Source organism: Chelonia mydas, chromosome 4, assembly GCF_015237465.2.
Source record: "Chelonia mydas isolate rCheMyd1 chromosome 4, rCheMyd1.pri.v2, whole genome shotgun sequence".
Lineage (NCBI taxonomy): Eukaryota > Metazoa > Chordata > Testudines > Cheloniidae > Chelonia > Chelonia mydas.
The window spans coordinates 70104405-70125539 of NC_057852.1; the positions used below are offsets into that span (position 1 = coordinate 70104405).

Genomic DNA, 21135 nt, shown 5'->3' on the forward strand with positions numbered 1-21135 from the left:
GAGAGAGTCACTAGCAGGGTCAGATCTAAGTCTAGAATGAGCTAAAAAAAATCTAATTTGTCAAGTTTTTGAGAAGCAAAAGACAAAGGTGTTTTTGTTTGTTTGCTTTATCATATCAGTTTTGAAAACAGACACACTAATTCACAAGCTTTTAAGTTTACTGAAGAAGTTGATAAAATGATAGATTGCAGTGCTGGTATTATATCTAAGTAGTACCACAAAACTATTACCAAAATCATTTTATAGTGTATTGAGTGCTGGAATACTGGTAGTAGAACATGAATGCAATGTAGCCAGTAACAGGAAGCTGCTGGGAAGTCACATCAAGGACACTCAACAAGAAAAGCACTTATTTCACTCATAATCCTTCACCACTACATACATATACACACTCTCTCTCTCTCTCCCTCCCTTCCCCTCCCCTCCCCTCCCCCCAGACTTCTGAGTGGCTAGCTGGTCACAGAGAGCTTCCAGTACCTGATGCTAAGAAACACAGCTGTTTGGTGTAATACTACTAGACACATAATATAGATTTTTATTATGTACATGGGGCTTCTCTAGAGTTCACTGTGAGGCTAGAGGGAGAAAGAGAGACACAAAACGGACACATACAATCTGTCTCAGAAACAGAGTTAAAAATTACTTTCAAAAATTATTTCAGGCCTGGAGAACATTCACTTTTCATAAGACATATGGGTGTAGGATATATTACATACATCTGCACATACAACATTAATAACTTATTCTCTGGATTTTGTTATTAAACTTATAGTTACTTAGATATTTACAGAGATAAAATATATTTTATTACACATATATATTTGGCACGAGCACTATATATTTGGCACATATTTGTGCATGTGTACTTCCGTTCCATATATGGGGGAGGACACACAGTGGGGAGCAGAGGTGACATACCCTGTGCGGGTGGGGGGGGGGGAAGAGACACTCTTGGCAGGTGACATTCTTTCTCTGGAGGAAGGACACACTTGGGGGAACAATATATCATTGCCTGCAGATGGGGGGTACACTGTCTCCTGTCTCTGAGGGTGTGGGGCTGTGGCGATGTATCACAGTTGCGGGGGGAGGTGATACCTTCTTTCAGGAGGAGTGATATTGTATCCATGTATGGGGGGGGGGTGCATGAGTGGCACCATATTACTGTCTGGGGTATATGGGTGTGACAGGGTTGGTGGGGGACATAGTGTCCCTATGGGAGGGAAATGACACCATCTCTGGGGGAGGCACCGTATCCCTGTCTAGGAAGGAGGTGACACAGTCCTAGTGGGATGAAACTGTACTCACACCTGGAAAGGGGGGGGGGGTCACACGGTCCCTAAGAGACAGTACTCCACCCGGGTCTGGGGAAGGGGGAGGGTGTGACAGGGACTCGGAGGGACGCACCGCACCCCGTCTGGGGAAGGGGTGACACGGACTCCGGGGGGGGAGGGGGGTGACGGTCCCTGGGGCCGCTGTCACAGAGGGAGAGGCTGTCACACCACCTGGGGGCTCCGCAGGGCCCTCTCCGCCCCCTCTTGGGAGCCCTGCAGGGAACTGGGCTCGGCTGCGCCGCCGACAGCCGGGCCCCTCCGATCCGGACCCTCTCGCCGCGGCGAGCGGGACAGAGGCACCGTCACTCACCATTTCGCTGCCGCGCTCCCCTCTTTGTTCCCGGGAGGAGCCGCCGCCGCGCTCTCCCCGCTTGTCTCTCTCCCGACGCGGCACCAAGGAGCCTCCTCCTCACCCCCTCGCCGTGCGGGGCTGACGCGGGGGGCGGCACCGCAACGCCCCGCAGAGAGAGCCGGGCTCGGGCTGGAGGGGGCGGCCCTGGAGGTGGAGCCCGCCCCGCCCCGCGAGCTGGCGGAGCCGACTCCGCCAGGCACCCCGGGGGAGGAGGGGTAAGAGCAAAGAGAAGGGGAACGAGGCACCAGACCCCGGCCCCAAAGCCCCCAGCCCTTCACACCGGCGCAGCCCCGCTCCCGCCAAGCCAGGTGCCGCCTGGGGAAACCAACCGCCGCCTACAGCCAGTGTAGAGCCTGGGCAGCGAGCGCCCCCGGCCCTGCGCCCCGCAGGTAAAACTCCCGCCTCGCCCCGCCGCACAGCTCGGGCGGCCTCCCACCCCGGGAGCGAGCCTTGGGACTGGGGGAAGGTGGGAGAGGCTCGGTGCTACAACCGCGCTCCGCGCCGGAAGGGAGGCACTTTCCGCTCCAGTGACCAAGCGGGCAGCAGACACGGCCTCAGGGAATGAGCAATGAAAAGCCTTTTCCCGCTAACGTAGTGAAGAAAGCTGCCTAATCTTAGTAAAGGGGAGCAAAACAGAGACAATATTTGGGTGGGTACTAACTTGCCACTAAGGCAGAAAAGGACAATAGCAAAGGGACTCACGGGCCAAAACCCCAACCCGTGAAAGAAGCCATGCAGCATGTAGGAGCCTGTTCGTGCGAGATGTTGGACACACTACCTAACCTAGGAGCACTGTGAAAGCTGGCCTGGGCAATTCCCTTAAGTACCCTGCTGTCTTCAGACTTTTAGCTGTGATGAAGTTATTACAGGTAGAACTGGTGTGATAGTTGGGACTCAGACTAAACTGCTGATAGGAATGGGGTGATACCTGAGAAACTAGGATGAGGTTACAGAGTAGCAGCTGTGTTAGTCTGTATCCACAGAAAAGCCAGGAGTCCTTTTGGCACCTTAGAGACTAACAAATTTATTAGAGCATAAGCTTTCGTGGGCTACAGCCCACTGCAGCAGATGGGAGGCGTTCGAGCCTGAGGGAAGGTTTATGGCACCAGCCTCTGAAACAAGATACTGTCTCCTCTTAACCGCTCTGCATCAATCTGGATAATAAAGACAAGTGTATTACAAAGAGTTAAACCGCTGTGTGTGTGTGTGTGTGTGTGTGTGTGGAAGAAAAAAGAAAAGGGAAGTTTTAAAATTAATGTTTTTCAGTTAAATAATCTGAGAAACCCTCTCCATTTTGTGTATTTTCTCCAACACACAACTCACAATCAGGATGCTCAGTGATTCTCTCCAGGAAGCTTGCCTGTTAAATATTTCTAAACAATTAACTATAACCAAAATAAAAAAGGAAAAAAAGTTTGAGGCTGGCATAAAATCAGATATCACGTGAAAACAGAAAAGCACTGATTTTTTTAAACCAAAATGAGAACATGAAGATTGTGATATAAAGGAGGACATTCCTAGTTTTAAATTACTTTGATTGCTGTGGTGCAATAAGGAACCCACCCGCCAAAGAGGGACTTGTGCCTAGGTTTGGGAGATATATCTTTACATTTTTTGTTAGTTTTTATTGGCTTCTGGTGCAACCTTAGCATTATTTAAATGTATTTTTGCAAGTCAGTTTCATAGGGTTCCCCCCCCACACACACACACACAAAAATCACATCCCACCTTTCCTAGGACTTTTTAAATTGCCTTTTACACAATAAAATATTCAGTTACCCAATACTCAAATGACAGGAAACAATGATTACTGTAATATTTTTGAATACACACAATAATACTGAATAGCACACATTTAATTATTATAAATGCTAAACACCATGTACACTATTAATTAGAAAACACCTATTCAATGTTATTGTGCTAACCTAGATCAAACAGTGGGGCCTGATCCATACCTGGGGCTCCTAGGCACAACTGTAATAAAAATAAGAAATAATAATATAGAAGAGTAGAACAAACAACACATTTAGGAAGAATATTCTATCTCACCATTGTTTCTCCTCCTGTCCCACCACCATAACAAAAAAGGAAGATCATCAGCAGATTAAAATTTTGACTCATATTATATCTGCTATAATGAAGTCCACCCCACAATCAGACTTCTTTATCAACCATAACTTTCTCAAAAGATCCTCTTCAAAGTACAGTGTTGATTAGTACCATCTTACTGAGCTTTCTTAGCATTTAATAGTTTGTAGGCAACATAGCTGCAGTTTTGTTAACAGTTTGTTATTGCAGTAAGGACATTGATGTTCAGGAAGATATGCTAGTGAAGTGAGGTGGAAGTTCAGAGAAGCAGGAAGGAGTATCTCGTATTTATGTTTTTGTTTGAGGAATGTTGCTCCAATCACATTCTAAGTAAAGTATCTAAAATATTAACACATCTTGATATATTAGCTAAAATTATAAAGAGCCTCACACAGAAGAGCTGCCATACATAAAGACAATACAATAATTCATGAGCAGGAGTTATGCAAGAGATAATTTTCAAACAAATGTACGGAATAAACTGTCTAGTGTATGTAGCACTGCCCTCTGTTGGACAAACTGCACAATTCAGACCTGCTTGTGTCAACAGAAGCACTCCAGGTTGATAACCAAGTATAGATGAAAGTGGCATTTGGCTCATTGTATTTATGCATTATACAGTCTGTATAATTCCCACCTTCTGTCCCAAGCAGTCAGCCACTCTCCTTTCTTTCTGTCCTTTCTACTCTGATAGATGAACAGGCTGCTTATTGTGTAACAACTCTGTTTTGGGAGCACTTGGGCATGTGAATGTGAGAAGTATTACAGAGATTGTAAGGGGACATTGTAAGTTATTAGTATTATTGCCTGTGTGAGTAGTAGCAGATTTTGGAGTATGGCAGGTCAATTTTACATTTGGAACAGAAGTCAGTGACGAAGCATCAAGCATGTTAGTGTAATTTGTGTATTGACAAAATGTACGCAAGTCTGGTTTCCTCAAACAGAGATGGGAATAAACTATACCCAGACATCTCCCCTTCACAGAAACCTCACATAAGGCACCACTACCCTGTTCTATGGAGAGCAGCGTCTGTCTCTCTCCAGAACTCTCAAACAAATCAAAACAAATCCAACTGCTTAAACACATTCTTTGTCCCTTTTCTTCGCTCAGCCGAGACAAGAGATTCTTTCCCTCTGCTTCTAAGCTGTGGAAATAGTTCCCACTGAGTACTGTTGTAATAATTGGGCCTACAAATTTACTGTAATTGTGAACTCAACAGTAAAAAGTAAGTGAAAGTTCCTAAGACCTATAACAACAAATATTGATGGTAAAGGGTATGAAAGGGAGACCGACTTAATTAGTCCAAACAAAAAGGCCTACTGATATAACTCAAGGACTGTGATAATGCCATGCATGGTAAACAAGAAAAGGGGAACCAGATATCAGTGAACCAAATTTCATGTATCAGAAATTATGCCCAATTGGTGGACAAAATAATGAAGGGATGGGCTATTCTGCCCACCATTCCCATTGTGACTATTTAAAGAAAGACTTTGCGGGGGGGAAAATTGGGTACTGGAGCGAGTTTCACCATCGTGGCTCCTACCCCACCATCTCCTGGGATCTTGTCATCCTTATCCTAAAAGATGTCCTGACCAGACACGGCCAAAGAGAGTGACCCATATGACATCACCACCTATACCAGCTCCAGCTGAATCCCAGCCACCACCTGGGATGAAACAGGATTGGACTTTAACAACACCACCTCCAGCCCATCTAAGCTAGTTTCTTCTCTTTTCCCCAAAAGGACAGGTTTTGCCATCTTTCATACCATTTAAGAGACTGTCAAACAAAGGGGCGGGAAAGTTCCTTGTAAAAAGCTCTCTCCAGCTAAAAGGAAATGGAACAAGGGATGTTGTTAAAATGAAAGCCTTAGTTTACACTTTATATTGCAAATGTTAAGATTTTCCCTCCTTTCTTTATCTTTAATAAAAGGTTAAAAAGATGTTTAACGGTGTTTGCCAGAATACTGAGCAGGTTGAGGTCTCTATTCCAAACCCCACACCTTATTTAACACTATTTAATCTTGGACAGTGATTGGGTTATAACAACACATTTGACCCATATATTCCATTAAGTCAATACATCAATGGAAAGGAAGCAGATTTTACTCCAAGTACACTTTCTGGTTGCCAAAAAGAAGGGTAGGTGGAGGCCAATTCTTGATCTCAGAATGCTGATTACCTTCATCATGGTGCAGAAATTCAAGATGGCAACATTCACAGATACTATTCTATTCCTGAATCTGGGACACTATTTTGAGACCTGTGACCTTCAAGAGGCATACTTACATGTCATGCTACATCTCTCACAAGAGATTCCTATGCTTTGTCATTGGTCAGGAGTCGGACCACTATCAGTATTAAATCCTCCTTTTTGACTCTCTACCTCCCCTACAATGTTTACAAAAGTTATCACGGTAGTTGTTATACAGCTTTACTAATGGGGAGTGCTCATTTTCTCCTATCTCAACAATTGGCATTCCTATGTCAAAGTTCCAACAGCAGTAAAGAATGCTATGTCTCTCTTTCAAATGCTCAGCCTTCAGCTCAATACTGCGAAGTCCTCCCTTTTACCTCTGCAATGGATAGAGTTTATAGGGGCCACTCTCTAAGCCATGACATCCAGAGAAGACAGATTTCATCCTGTCTATGAGAGGACAGATTTCTCATTCAAACACAGTTAATTGCACAAGTTCATGTGAACCCACAGGTCACTGCCAGATGGTGCCTGCACCTGCTTGTGCACATGACAGCATTTACCTTCACATTACATGCCCACTTTTACTCACACTGCTTCCAAGCCTGGCTCAGAACAGTTTGTGCTCCCGACAAAGACAGCCTGAAAAAGTTACTCTCTGCTCCCAGCCTCGTGTTAGTCTCTCTTGACTGGTGGAAGAATCTGGACAAGGTGTGCTCAGGAATTCCCTTCAGCTATCCCATTTCAGACTCATCTCTCCTAGGATGGGGAGCATATTAACAGTACAATGCTATCCAGGACACATGGTCCACCAGGAGATACGCTTGCCACCATATCCGCTCGTGAGGGAAAGTCAACCCACCTGCATAATGAGAGACAACAGGGCCAGTATGTACTGCATAAACTGACAAAGCTAAGCGAGAGCCCCTTCCTCTGCTCAAATGCAATCAGGTTATAGAATTGGTGCATAGCCCATTGAATCCTTATCATTTGCCTGGCCTCTAAAATACTATAACTGATGACCTCAGCAGTCACTTCACTCAAGATCACAAGTGGATATTTGACAGATCCATTCTCACGCAAATATTGCTTACCTGGTCTTTTCCAAACATACACCTCACCAGCACTATAAACCAGAAATGTCCAAAATTCTTGTCAAGAGGATGTGTCTTGGTCACTGTTCGGGGGGGGGAGGGGGGTTGACTTTATCCTATCTTGATTAAGAAGTCTCCTAGATCCCTCCAACGCTGCTAATCCTCATGGTTCTAAACAAAATTAGACAGGACAAAGCCTTGGTAATCTTAATCACACCAATATGGCTAAAACAAGTGTAGTTGGCTTACCTACTTTACCTTTTTTCCCAGCCAGCCATCAATCTCCTGTTGATTCCCAGTTTCTTCACTCAGGATTCGGGGAATGTTTGTGACCCCACCCAACCTGAACACACTATGACCCAGAGCTTGGATGGCTCTCAGGGTTAGGACTCTCCTGTTCCAGAGAATTCAAGAAGTCCTGTTGAACAGGAAGAGAATCCACCAGGAAAACTTACCTTCAGAAATGGAAAAGATTTTGCCACTGGTGTAGTCACCGTTCCTATTTCCTTTCAACTCTCCTACCTTGGACGTGCTAGAACAGCGGTTATCAACCTTTCCAAACTACTGTACCCCTTTGAGGAGTCTGATTTGTCTTGTGTACCAACTTTCACCTCACTTAAAAACTACTTGCTTACAAAATCAGACAAAAATACAAAAGTGTCATGACACACTATTACTGAAAAATTGCTTACTTTCTCATTTTACCATATAATTATAAAATAAATCAATTGGAATATAAATATTATACTTACATTTCAGTGAACAGTATATCAAGCAGTATAAACAGGTCACTGCCTGTATGAAATTTTAGTTTGTACAGACTTCGCTAGTACTTTTTCTGTAGTCTGTTATAAAACTGTTCAGATGGCAACACTTGTGTGACTTGTCCTGCCGGGCTGAGGACTGGAGCCCTGTCTCTCAGTAGGAAGGGTATGACCAGGGCGCCGCAAAGCCTGCTGACCCCACAGTATGTCCCAGCCCTGCCCTGGAGGGAGACCACCTCTGGGGCGGGGGGGGGAGGGAGGGTCTAGATGAGTTGATGAACCCCCTGGAAGACCTCTGCATACCTCTAGGGGTACGTGTACCCCTGGTTGAGAACCACTGTTCTAGAATATCTTTTCAGTCTTAAGCAAGGAGTCTCTCTTTGACCTCCACTGAAGTTCACCCAGTAGCCTTCACAGCATTTCATTCTCCTGTAGAAAGTTTTTTCCTATTTGCTCACCCTACAACTTCCAGATTCATCAAATGGTCATTGAATCTCTTCCTAAATGTCAGAGAACCCACCGCAACTTGGGACTTGAACTTAGTTCTTAATTTCCGATGCACCCTCCCTTTGAGCACTAGCTACTTGTACCCTTTTAAACCTTTTAATGAAAACTCCCTTTTTAGTGGCAATTACCTCTGCTTAAAGAGTTGAGGGATGACCCCCCTTTCCATAGTCTTCTTCAAGGATAAGGGATCCCTTGAATCACACCTATGGTTCTTACGTAGAGTTGTCTTGGACTTTCATATTAATCGGACAATTTCATCTGATAGTTTTCCACCCTAAACTTCATCAAATTAGGGTGGATGCTGCCTTTCACAACCTCAATGTTACTAGAGTGCTAAAATATTATTGGGACAGAACTAAATTTTTTTTAAAAAAAAAAGAACAGGAGTACTTGTGGCACCTTAGGGTATGTCTACACTACGGAATAAGGTCGAATTTATAGAAGTCGGTTTTTTAGAAATCGCTTTTATATATTCGAGTGTGTGTGTCCCCACAGAAGTGCATTGAGTGCATTAACTCGGCGGAGTGCTTCCACAGTACCGAGGCTAGAGTCGACTTCCGGAGCGTTGCACTGTGGGTAGCTATCCCACAGTTCCCGCAGTCTCCGCTGCCCATTGGAATTCTGGGTTGAGATCCCAATGCCTGATGGGGCTGAAACATTGTCGCGGGTGGTTCTGGGTACATATCGTCAGTCCCCCCTTCCCTCCCTCCCTCCCTCCGTGAAAGCAAGGGCAGACAATCGTTTCGCGCCTTTTTTCCTGAGTTACCTGTGCGGACGCCATACCACCGCAAGCATGGAGCCCGCTCAGGTAACCATCACCGTATGTCTCCTGGGTGCTGGCAGACGCGATTCTGCATTGCTACACAGTAGCAGCAACCCCTTGCCTTGTGGCAGCAGACGGTACAATACGACTGGTAGCCGTCCTCCTCATGTCCGAGGTGCTCCTGGCCACGTTGGCTGGGAGCGCCTGGGCAGACATGGGCGCAGGGACTAAATTTTTGGTGACTTGACCAGGTCATTCTCTTAAGTCCGGCAGTCAGTCCTATTGAACCGTCTTATGGTGAGCAGGTAGGCAATATGTCCTTCTGCACCGTCTGCTGCCAGCCAAAGATGTAAAAGATAGATGGAGTGGATCAAAACAAGAAATAGACCAGATTTGTTTTGTACTCATTTGCCTCCTCTCCTGTCTAGGGGACTCATTCCTCTAGGTCACACTGCAGTCACTCACAGAGAAGGTGCAGCGAGGTAAATCTAGCCATGTATCAATCAGAGGCCAGGCTAACCTCTTTGTTCCAATAAGAACAATAACTTAGGTGCACCATTTCTTATTGGAACCCTCCGTGAAGTCAACCCTGTAAGCCGTGTCCTCAGTCGCCCCTCCCTGCGTCAGAGCAACGGCAAACAATCGTGCACCTGAGTTGAGAGTGCTGTCCAGAGCAGTCACAATGGAGCCCTTTGATTGGGCTAAAACATTGTCGCGGGTGGTTCTGGGTACATATTGTCTGGCCCCCGTTCCCTCCCTCCCTCCGTGAAGGCAAGGGCAGACAATCGTTTCGCGCCTTTTTTCCTGAGTTACCTCTGCGGACGCCATACCACGGCAAGCATGGAGCCCGCTCGGGTAACCGTCACCGTATGTTTCCTGGGTGCTGGCAGACGCGGTACTGCATTGCTACACAGTAGCAGCAACCCATTGCCTTCTGGCAGCAGACGGTGCAGTATGACTGGTAGCCATCCTCGTCATGTCCGAGGTGCTCCTGGCCACGTCGGCTGGGAGCGCCTGGGCAGACATGGGCGCAGGGACTAAATTTTTGGTGACTTGACCAGGTCATTCTCTTTAGTCCTGCAGTCAGTCCTATTGAACCGTCTTATGGTGATCAGGCAGGCAATACGGATTGCTAGCAGTCGTATTGTACCGTCTTCTGCCGGGCAGGCAAGAGATGACGATGGCTAGCAATCGTATTTTACCATCTTCTGCCAGGCAGGCAAGAGATGACAATGGCTAGCAGTCGTACTGTACCATCTTCTGCCGAGCAGCCATGAGATGTGGATGGCATGCAGTCCTTCTGCACCGTCTGCTGCCAGCCAAAGATGTAAAAGATAGATGGAGTGGATCAAAACAAGAAATAGACCAGATCTGTTTTGTACTCATTTGCCTCTTCCCCTGTCTAGGGGACTCATTCCTCTAGGTCACACTGCAGTCACTCACAGAGAAGGTGCAGCGAGCTAAATCTAGCCATGTATCAATCAGAGGCCAGGCTAACCTCCTTGTTCCAATAAGAACAGTAACTTAGGTGCACCATTTCTTATTGGAACCCTCCATGAACTCCTGCCTGACCTACTCCTTGATTTAAAGCCACCCCCTTTGTGGATTTAAGCTCCCTGAAGCCAACCCTGTAAGCCGTGTCGTCAGTCGCCCCTCCCTCCGTCAGAGCAACGGCAGACAATCATTCCGCGCCTTTTTTCTGTGCGGACGCCATACCAAGGCAAGCACGGAGTCCGCTCAGCTCACTTTGGCAATTAGGAGCACATTAAACACCACACGCATTATCCAGCAGTATATGCAGCACCAGAACCCGGCAAAGCGCTACCGGGCGAGGAGGCGACGTCAGCGCGGTCACGTGAGTGATCAGGACATGGACACAGATTTCTCTGAAAGCATGGGCCCTGCCAATGCATGCATCATGGTGCTAATGGGGCAGGTTCATGCTGTGGAACGCCGATTCTGGGCTCGGGAAACAAGCACAGACTGGTGGGACCGCATAGTGTTGCAGGTCTGGGACGATTCCCAGTGGCTGCGAAACTTTCGCATGCGTAAGGGCACTTTCATGGAACTCTGTGACTTGCTTTCCCCTGCCCTGAAGCGCATGAATACCAAGATGAGAGCAGCCCTCACAGTTGAGAAGCGAGTGGCGATAGCCCTGTGGAAGCTTGTGGCGATAGCCCTGTGGAAGCTTGCAACGCCAGACAGCTACCGGTCAGTTGGGAATCAATTTGGAGTGGGCAAATCTACTGTTGGGGCTGCTGTGATGCAAGTAGCCCACGCAATCAAAGATCTGCTGATATCAAGGGTAGTGACCCTGGGAAATGTGCAGGTCATAGTGGATGGCTTTGCTGCAATGGGATTCCCTAACTGTGGTGGGGCCATAGACGGAACCCATATCCCTATCTTGGCACCGGAGCACCAAGCCGGCGAGTACATAAACCGCAAGGGGTACTTTTCAATAGTGCTGCAAGCTCTGGTGGATCACAAGGGACGTTTCACCAACATCAACGTGGGATGGCTGGGAAAGGTACATGACGCTCGCATCTTCAGGAACTCTGGTCTGTTTCAAAAGCTGCAAGAAGGGACTTTATTCCCAGACCAGAAAATAACTGTTGGGGATGTTGAAATGCCTATATGTATCCTTGGGGACCCAGCCTACCCCTTAATGCCATGGCTCATGAAGCCATACACAGGCAGCCTGGACAGTAGTCAGGAGCTGTTCAACTACAGGCTGAGCAAGTGCAGAATGGTGGTAGAATGTGCATTTGGACGTTTAAAGGCACGCTGGCGCAGTTTACTGACTCGCTTAGACCTCAGCGAAACCAATATTCCCACTGTTATTACTGCTTGCTGTGTGCTCCACAATATCTGTGAGAGTAAGGGGGAGACGTTTATGGCGGGGTGGGAGGTTGAGGCAAATCGCCTGGCTGCTGGTTACGCGCAGCCAGACACCAGGGCGGTTAGAAGAGCACAGGAGGGCGCGGTACGCATCAGAGAGGCTTTGAAAACCAGTTTCATGACTGGCCAGGCTACGGTGTGAAAGTTCTGTTTGTTTCTCCTTGATGAAACCCCCCGCCCCTTGGTTCACTCTACTTCCCTGTAAGCTAACCACCCTCTCCTCCTCCCTTTGATCACTGCTTGCAGAGGCAATAAAGTCATTGTTGCTTCACATTCATGCATTCTTCATTCATTCATCACACAAACAGGGGGATGACTACCAAGGTAGCCCAGGAGGGGTGGTGGAGGAGGGAAGGAAAATGCCACACAGCACTTTAAAAGTTTACAACTTTAAAATTTATTGAATGACAGCCTTCTGTTTTTTGGGCAATCCTCTGTGGTGGAGTGGCTGGTTGGCCGGAGGCCCCCCCACCACGTTCTTGGGCGTCTGGGTGTGGAGGCTATGGAACTTGGGGAGGAGGGCGGTTGGTTACACAGGGGCTGTAGTGGCAGTCTGTTCTCCAGCTGCCTTTGCTGCAGCTCAACCATACACTGGAGCATACTGGTTTGGTCCTCCAGCAGCCTCAGCATTGAATCCTGCCTCCTCTCATCACGCTGCCGCCACATTCGAGCTTCAGCCCTGTCTTCAGCCCGCCACTTACTCTCTTCAGCCCGCCACCTCTCCTCCCGGTCATTTTGTGCTTTCCTGCAGTCTGACATTATTTGCCTCCACGCATTCATCTGTGCTCTGTCAGTGTGGGAGGACAGCATCAGCTCGGAGAACATTTCATCTCGAGTGCGTTTTTTTTTCTTTCTAATCTTCACTAGCCTCTGGGAAGGAGAAGATCCTGTGATCATTGAAACACATGCAGCTGGTGGAGAAAAAAAAAAAGGGACAGCGGTATTTAAAAAGACACATTTTATAAAACACTGGCTACACTCTTTCAGGGTAAACCTTGCTGTTAACATTACATACATAGCACATGTGCTTTCGTTACAAGGTCGCATTTTGCCTCCCCCCACCGCGTGGCTACCCCCTCAACCCTCCCCCCTCCCTGTGGCTAACAGCGGGGAACATTTCTGTTCAGCCGCAGGCAAACAGCCCAGCAGGAATGGGCTCCTCTGAGTGTCCCCTGAAGAAAAGCACCCTATTTCAACCAGGTGACCATGGATTATATCTCACTCTCCTGAGGATAACACAGAGAGATAAAGAACGGATGTTGCTTGAACGCCAGCAAACATACACTGCAATGCTTTGTTGTACAATGATTCCCGAGTACGTGTTACTGGCCTGGAGTGGTAAAGTGTCCTACCATGAAGGACGCAATAAGTCTGCCCTCCCCAGAAACCTTTTGCAAAGGCTTTGGGAGTATATCCAGGAGAGCCGCGAATGCCAGGGCAAAGTAATCCTTTCACATGCTTGCTTTTAAACCATGTATAGTATTTTAAAAGGTACACTCACCGGAGGTCCCTTCTCCGCCTGCTGGGTCCAGGAGGCAGCCTTGGGTGGGTTCGGGGGGTACTGGCTCCAGGTCCAGGGTGAGAAACAGTTCCTGGCTGTCGGGAAAACCGGTTTCTCCGCTTGCTTGCTGTGAGCTATCATCTTCTTCGTCCCCAAAACCTGCTTCCCTATTGCCTCCATCTCCATTGAAGGAGTCAAACAACACGGCTGGGGTAGTGGTGGCTGAACCCCCTAAAATGGCATGCAGCTCATCATAGAAGCGGCATGTTTGGGGCTCTGACCCGGAGCGGCCGTTCGCCCCTCTGGTTTTCTGGTAGGCTTGCCTCAGCTCCTTCAGTTTCACGCGGCACTGCTTCGGGTCCCTGTTATGGCCTCTGTCCTTCATGCCCTAGGAGATTTTGACAAAGGTTTTGGCATTTCGAAAACTGGAACGGAGTTCTGATAGCACGGATTCCTCTCCCCATACAGCGATCAGATCCCGTACCTCCCGTTCAGTCCATGCTGGAGCTCTTTTGCGATTCTGAGACTCCATCATGGTCACCTCTGCTGATGAGCTCTGCATGGTCACCTGCAGCTTGCCACGCTGGCCAAACAGGAAATGAGATTCAAAAGTTCGCGGTTCTTTTCCTGTCTACCCGGCCAGTGCATCTGAGTTGAGAGTGCTGTCCAGAGCGGTCAAAATGGAGCACTCTGGGATAGCTCCCGGAGGCCAATACCGTCGAATTGTGTCCACAGTACCCCAAATTCGACCCGGCAAGGCCGATTTAAGCGCTAATCCACTTGTCAGGGGTGGAGTAAGGAAATTGATTTTAAGAGCCCTTTAAGTCGAAATAAACGGCTTCATCGTGTGGACAGGTGCAGGTTTACATCGATTTAACGCTGCTAAATTCGACCTAAAGTCCTAGTGTAGACCAGGGCTTAGAGACTAACAAATTTATTTGAGCATAAGCTTTCGTGGCCTACAGCCCACTTCATCAGATGCATAGAATGGAACATATAAGAAGAAGATATATATACACATACAGACAACATGAAAAGGTGGAAGTTGCTATACCAACTCTAAGAGGCTAATTAATTAAGATGAGCTATTATCAGCAGGAGGAAAAAAACACTTTTGTAGTGATAATCAAGATGGCCCATTTCAGACAGTTGTCAAGGTGGTGTGAGGATACTTAACATGGGGAAATAGATTCAATTTGTGTAATGACCCAGCCGCTCCCAGTCTCTATTCAAGCCCAAGTTAATGGTATCTAGTTTGCAAATTAATTCCAGTTCAGCAGTTTCTCGTTGGAGTCTGTTTTTGAAGCTTTTCTGTTACAAAATTGCCACCTTTAAGTCTGTTACTGAGTGACCAGAGAGGTTGAAGTGTTCTCCTACTGGTTTTTGAATGTTATGATTCCTGATGTCAGATTTTTGTCCATTTATTCTTTTCTCCAAGGCTATTTGTGTCCATTGCAAGCAGAGTTAAAAGGATACCAATATCCACCCAGAGACTTTCTAAGTGGGTGTTTGGCTGCATCCTCTCCTGCTATGCAGCTGGTAAACTGCCATGCCCTTCTAGGATCATAGCCCATACTACCAGAGCTCAGTTCACCTCTGTTGCCGTTTTGAAATCTGCAAAACTGCCACATGGGCTTCAGTTCACACCTTGTTGAGCACTAGGTGTTAGTGCACACCTCTGGAGTTGATGCGACCTTTAGTTCTGCAAACAGTTCTAGATCCATCTCCTTCAGAGCAAACTGCTCAGGGGTCACCACAAGCAGCGCACCCATAGGGAAACTACTCAAAGAAGAAGGGATTATTCGCCTTGGCAGTAACTGGAGTTCTTTGAGATGTATCGCCCTATGGGAGCTCCACTGCCCACCCTCCTTCGGAGTCTCATCTCCATCACACTGTGCCACAGAGAAGGAACTGCATCCATTGCAGCCCTATATACCCTCATTGCAAGGCATGAGGATAGCTAGAGCGCATGCATGGGCCAAATGAGCTCTGCTGCTGAAAACCTCTGATCAAAGGTGCATCTCAAAGAACTCCAGTTACTCCATGAGGTGAGTAAGCCCTCCTTCCTACTTATGATTGTTTACTTGTGTGTTATGCAGTGAGCTATTTGGATGTATAGGGTGACACAGTCTATGCCCTGAAGACCTTGAAAATCTATGAAGACAGCGGGTAGCAGCATGCGATACAGAATACAAGTAAGTGGACAGGGTGGTGACTGTCATATTGGGCTAATTCTGCTTTAATAGATATATATATAGATATATAGATATATATATATCTCCCCAGCTGCCATTAATTCCTTTTTTGTTCTGTTAACTGCCACTATTTTTGTTAGTTTAAAAAGAATAGACTGTTGCCTTTACATTTTTAGTCATTTTAAAAAAAAACCCAAAAAAAATGTTCCCCGTTTAAGCTTAAGTCAGTCATTATTTCCTTAATAAAGAAGCTAGGAAATTCAGTTTCAAGATTTCAAAGGAACTCTTCAGTCAAGGAAAAAATGCATGTAGCTCACATCATTATGCCTCCTGCGGAGGGAGCTTTACTTTATTATTATGTCTGTTGGGACATATTTGTATATTTAATTTACTGTTGGACCAGATTGAAGAATCTATTAAGATAGTTATTGTGATAATTAAATTAGATAAGGGTCCCCAGAGCATGGAAAGGGCATGTAAATTTCACAAATGTAAAATAAAAAATAAGAGAATCCCACAATACTGGATGCTGCTCCAAACCAGTAGGAAAATAGTTAGAAACTGTGGCAGGTGCTAGCAAATAAAACGAATATTGTGTTAATCTAAACACTCACTCAGTAATCAGCCATCCCAGCAATCAGATGACAAAACTAGAGTAAACTTCCAGGCTATAATTTCCTTTTAGTACCTTAATTTCTTATTTTCACAAGAGATTTGAACAGGCAGACACCTGTTTTGACCATAGAGTTACACAGCATTGAACAAGGTAATTGTAGCCAGAACACCACGTCTTCTGGGGCACTAAAAAAGGGACAGGCCATAACTTACTTTTGGTACTTTTCTTTTTCATTTCCAAAAGGTTTTTGCTAGGCTATGAGGTGTTCTGAAAACGTATTAGAAATCCTTTGATACAGATCCATTTGTGCTGCTGCAATGACTGTCCAGAAGAGGCTTAGCATGTTATAGGTGCTGTGGGAGTCTTAACTCAAACTTTCCATGACTTTTGTGTGTTCAAGACAGAAACAATGCTATTTTAATGTAGTTTTCTGTATTTATTTGGCAAATGCCCATGTCAATTTATAATATTTAAAAGCACAAAATGTGCTTCCCATGGGATGTGTCAAGAGGTGATGTTTTCCTGAGCAAGGAAGGGAGAGGGGTTGAAACTGTGGCCTCCCCACATGCTGCTTTTAATGTTTTTCTTCATGTGACTACTGCTGAGCCAGTCACTGTTTCCCTAACTTGCATTAGAAAGGGAGAGAAAGAGAATGTGAAAGTGACTCAGTAAGGGATGGGAGTCAGAGATGGAGAGTTGGCCTCCCTGCTGTTCCATTTAATGTTCCTTTTTTTCCCCTGGTTGACTAATTCGATGCCCAATAAACAGCAAAGCTTGAGTCACAGAAAGTGTGTTCATTAGAAAAATCTATTCTCCAACTAAAAAAAACTAAGGATCAAACATTTTCCTAGTACACCTGAAATCCCACATTCTTCTTATTAAAAAAAATAATTTGCACTTCTGCAATGTTTTCTGTCCAAAGATCAGAAAGCACTTTACAAACATTGGTGTGCATAGCTTTCCAACAACACACTGAGCATTTTCCCCATTTTATAAATGGGGAGGAGAGGCAACCAGAGTTTAATAGCCTAATATTCAAAGGTTCTGCGCGCCTGAACCTTCCATTGACATCAGTGGGATTTATTTAAAAAATAAATAAATCCGACGGTAGGTGTCAGGGCTGATTCCCCACTCTGGCACTTCGAGTGCAGAAAGTGGGGGCCCGCAAGGATTCTAAAAATTAATGCTGACCACTCCAGGCTTGTATTAAACTCCCAAGGTTACAGCTTCTCTTTGACGTTGGATGGATAGATGCTTCCATCACCCAAGTGCAAAAAAACCCTTTTGGAACCCAGGAAGGTGTACTTGGGAATTCCTTCCTGTGGTGTACCCTCAAGCCCTTTCACACCCCCTCCGGGGAAGAGCTGAGAAAGAAAACAGGAAATTAGCTGTTGCCACCGGCTAATTAAACAACATTGCACAAACCTCTTAGGACACAAAAATCCAATCCTATTCTTAAAAAAGGTAAATTTTATTAAAAACAACAACAAAAAAAGAAAATACATTTGGAATTTAGGCTTTTTGCTAGATTTAAAAAAAAAAACAATTACAAGGATTAAGCATCAAGATAGCTCTCTTGAGGTCCATCTTAAAGGTGACAAACAAAACAAATGTACCTGGGGTTAGCACAGAGAACTCCACAAGCCATAAAGAAATAAAAGATAAACCTAATTGCATCTTCCTAGACATTTCCTGATCTACTTACATAAATGGGGTTTCAAATGAGTAGTTTCTGGGTATGATCTGGTGATTTTCATACCTGGCCCACAGCTTTTTACAGCATACCTCCAGCCCTGTCTCTGCTCTGTCCTCTCTCTCCAGAGAACAGACAGACAGACAAAGGGAAAGTTTTTTCCCCAATTTTAAAAGTTCTAGCCTTCCCATTGGCTCTTTTGGTCAGGTGCCCACTCCCTTCCTTTTACCTATGAACTTTTTAGCCCTTTACAGGAAAAGCAAGTAGAGAACAGCTATTAACAGTAATTTTATAGCTAACTGGCTGGCTGGGTGTCCATAAAAGGGAGCTACCTCCCTCCCTACATTTATCACACGCCCCCGAAATCACAGACGGTGCTGGCCAGCCTGGTTCAGGTCAGGTCCACACCAGCTGGGATTTCTTCCTGGAGGTTTAGGAAACAGAGTTAATATACATGCACCTTTAATTTTACTACTAATTACAAGAAGAAGTAAACAGTATTTTTCACATTTTAAGGACTACAATGACTTAGAATATAGGGACATTTTACCCAGCTGATTCTGGGAAACCTTCCCGGGAGAGTGCATCAGCCCCTTTGTTAGAGGCTTCTGAAATGTGTTGTATTTCAAAATCAAAGTCTTGAAGAGCTAAACTCCACCGAAGAAGTTTTTTTGTTAGTCTCTTTGACTGTGTGAAGCCACTACAGTGCAGCATGGTCAGTCTGCAGGTGGAACTGCCATACCCAAATGTACGGGCTTAGCTTCTCCAGAGCATACACAATGGTGTAACATTCTTTTTCTGAGACTGACCAGTGGCTTTCCCTCTCTCAGAAAGCTTTTTGCTGAGAAACATGACAGGATGGAATAGTTGATCTGATCCTTCCTGTATTAAAACTGCTCCTACACCACGCTTGGACGCATCTGTGGTTACGACGAAAGGTTGATTGAAGTCCGGGGCCCTTAGTACAGGGTCAGATGTAAGGGCCGCCTTAAACTGGTTAAAGGCTTTCTGACACTTCTCAACCACTGAACTGCATTTGGTTGTTACAGGTAAAGCAAGAAGAGAACAGCTACTAACAGGGATTTTTTAGCTAACTGGATGGCTAGGTGTCCATAATAGGGAGCTCCCCCGCCCTGTTTATCACAGTAGGTGATTTGGCGGCGACCACACAGGAAGTCTGTAGAAATGACATCTCCTTCATCCCAGTACTCTGTCTTAACCACATGCCCAGCCTTCTAAACTTTATCTGAAAATGCCAGAGTTGGTCAGAATATCTAAAACACTCTTCATTAAAATGAGTGACTGTAGAAAGACTTAATTTTTTTCATATTCCAGGTAGCAATCAGTGTGAAAAATCACCATTTGTAAAACACAGTAGTGATGATGACTGATGTAATTTTACTGGGATTCGTGTGTATTTAACTGCTTCTAAGCCAGAATACATTTGCCAACTGATGAAAGTTAAAAAATCACTATGGCAGTTTATTCTAAGAAAATACGTTAAGGCCCATTCTATGCTAGAGGAATTTACCACACTGACTGCTGTTTGACCTATAACACAAAAACAGATGGTCACACTTTATTTGAATTATGCTTCCTTTGAGTAAAGCCATTGACTGTGTGGTTCTCCACTGTGCTAGTTCTCCACCAGTGTACTGCCAATGTGGATAAGTATCAGTGTCAGTGGTAGAAACAGTCCTTCCCCTACCCTTCCACAGGGCACTGGTTAGCTGCTTGACAGAGGTCAAATTTGCCAGAAGCCACTTATCTGTACAAATAGGACTGCACACACTGTAGATCTGTTGTGTGTCTTTTTGCCATCATCATCATAGTCTTCTCAAGCACTTTGAACATGAAGCCAGCTGGACAGAAATGTGCAGGCACTTGTAACCATCAGGAATGATGATGAAAACTAGCCACAGTAGAAACTAGCTTATTCAAAACACTTGTCCATGCCTGGGTGACAAGCAGGACATCACTAAGCTTGACAAAAGATTTAATTGGCAAAAAAACAAACAAAACCAACAACAAATCTTGTGATAGGCTAGGAATCAGACCACTGATCTGGGGGGAGATGGGGTGGGGGAGAACGAGCCACCGGGGAAGGGGAATGTAGTGGGTGGGGCTTTAGGAAGGGCGGGGCAGGCACCTCAGGGAAGGGCCGGGGGTAGGGTGTTCAGTTTTGTGCTATTAGAAAATTGGCAACCCTATTGCAAACAGAGTCCCTTCCCCTCCTTTCTTTTTAAGAGTTGTTAATGGCTTCAGTAACATCAATTGAATGTTTACAAAACATAAAATGTTAGAAAGGAACTATGCTAATTGAGCAAGCATGCTACAATAAAAGTAATACACCAAACAAACCACATGTCAGCTCTTACTGTCTTTGACATCTTTATCAGTAGTTGCTGTGGCCCAAATATACATACAAAACAGAGTTCATAGATATAACAAGAAGACATGAGCTACTCTGATTTACCCAAATTGAGAATCTGGCTGTTTAGCAGAAGGCAAATTAATATGGATTCACATTAAAAAGAGGATACAGCTAGTTATTATGAGACTCTACAAATTTCCTCAACCTTCTCTGCTCTCCCATTTCAATCATTGCCTTTTCAATATCACTTGTTTCCAAGGCTGCTCTTTACAGTAATATCAATTCCATATACTGTTAACACTTCCACTTAAAAAAAAACAGTACTAGCTATAACAAAAACCAAACTGCAATGTAACTTCTTGCTTACTGATGAGAGATGTGGGGAAGGAATACCCTCCCTAAACAAAGCCAGCATGAGATTTCACATTACATTAAGATGGAGATAGAGTTGAAGACATTTTGTTTGAAATTTCAAACCAGGGATCAACTTCCATTATATACTCAAATGTGCCTCCTCTGTCCCTCCCACTCCCCAGAGAAAAGATTATGGCCTGGAATTTCTGCTGGATGCTGCAGAGACATAAGGGATCAGCTTACTGCACCCTTATTCTCAGAGCACATTTGCACCAGCCTGAGCCCCAGTGCAATTTAGAGCAGCATGGGAACCACTTTAATTTCCCCAAAATGGCTATTATCCCTAAGGGTGTATGTGTCATCTGAGCATAGGTGGAGCACATCACGTTCCAGCTGCACATC

General features: G+C 45.4%; 1 protein-coding gene and 1 long non-coding RNA gene across 3 annotated transcripts in view; one reads left to right on the top strand and one right to left on the bottom strand.

The window, feature by feature from the left end:
* Positions 1–1826, bottom strand: part of SH3RF1 (SH3 domain containing ring finger 1) — a 154052-nt gene extending 152226 nt beyond the window's left edge. The window contains exon 1 of the mRNA XM_037897508.2: positions 1642–1826. The gene's annotated coding sequence lies outside the window, so the exon portion shown is untranslated. The remainder of the gene's footprint in view (positions 1–1641) is intronic.
* A 111-nt stretch (positions 1827–1937) lies between these two features.
* The window catches only part of LOC114021151, a 28846-nt gene continuing 9648 nt past the window's right edge, over positions 1938–21135 (top strand). For both annotated transcript variants that reach the window (XR_003565815.3, XR_006290711.1), the window contains exons 1-2: positions 1938–2072; positions 15601–15696. This is a non-coding gene — a long non-coding RNA (uncharacterized LOC114021151). The remainder of the gene's footprint in view (positions 2073–15600; positions 15697–21135) is intronic.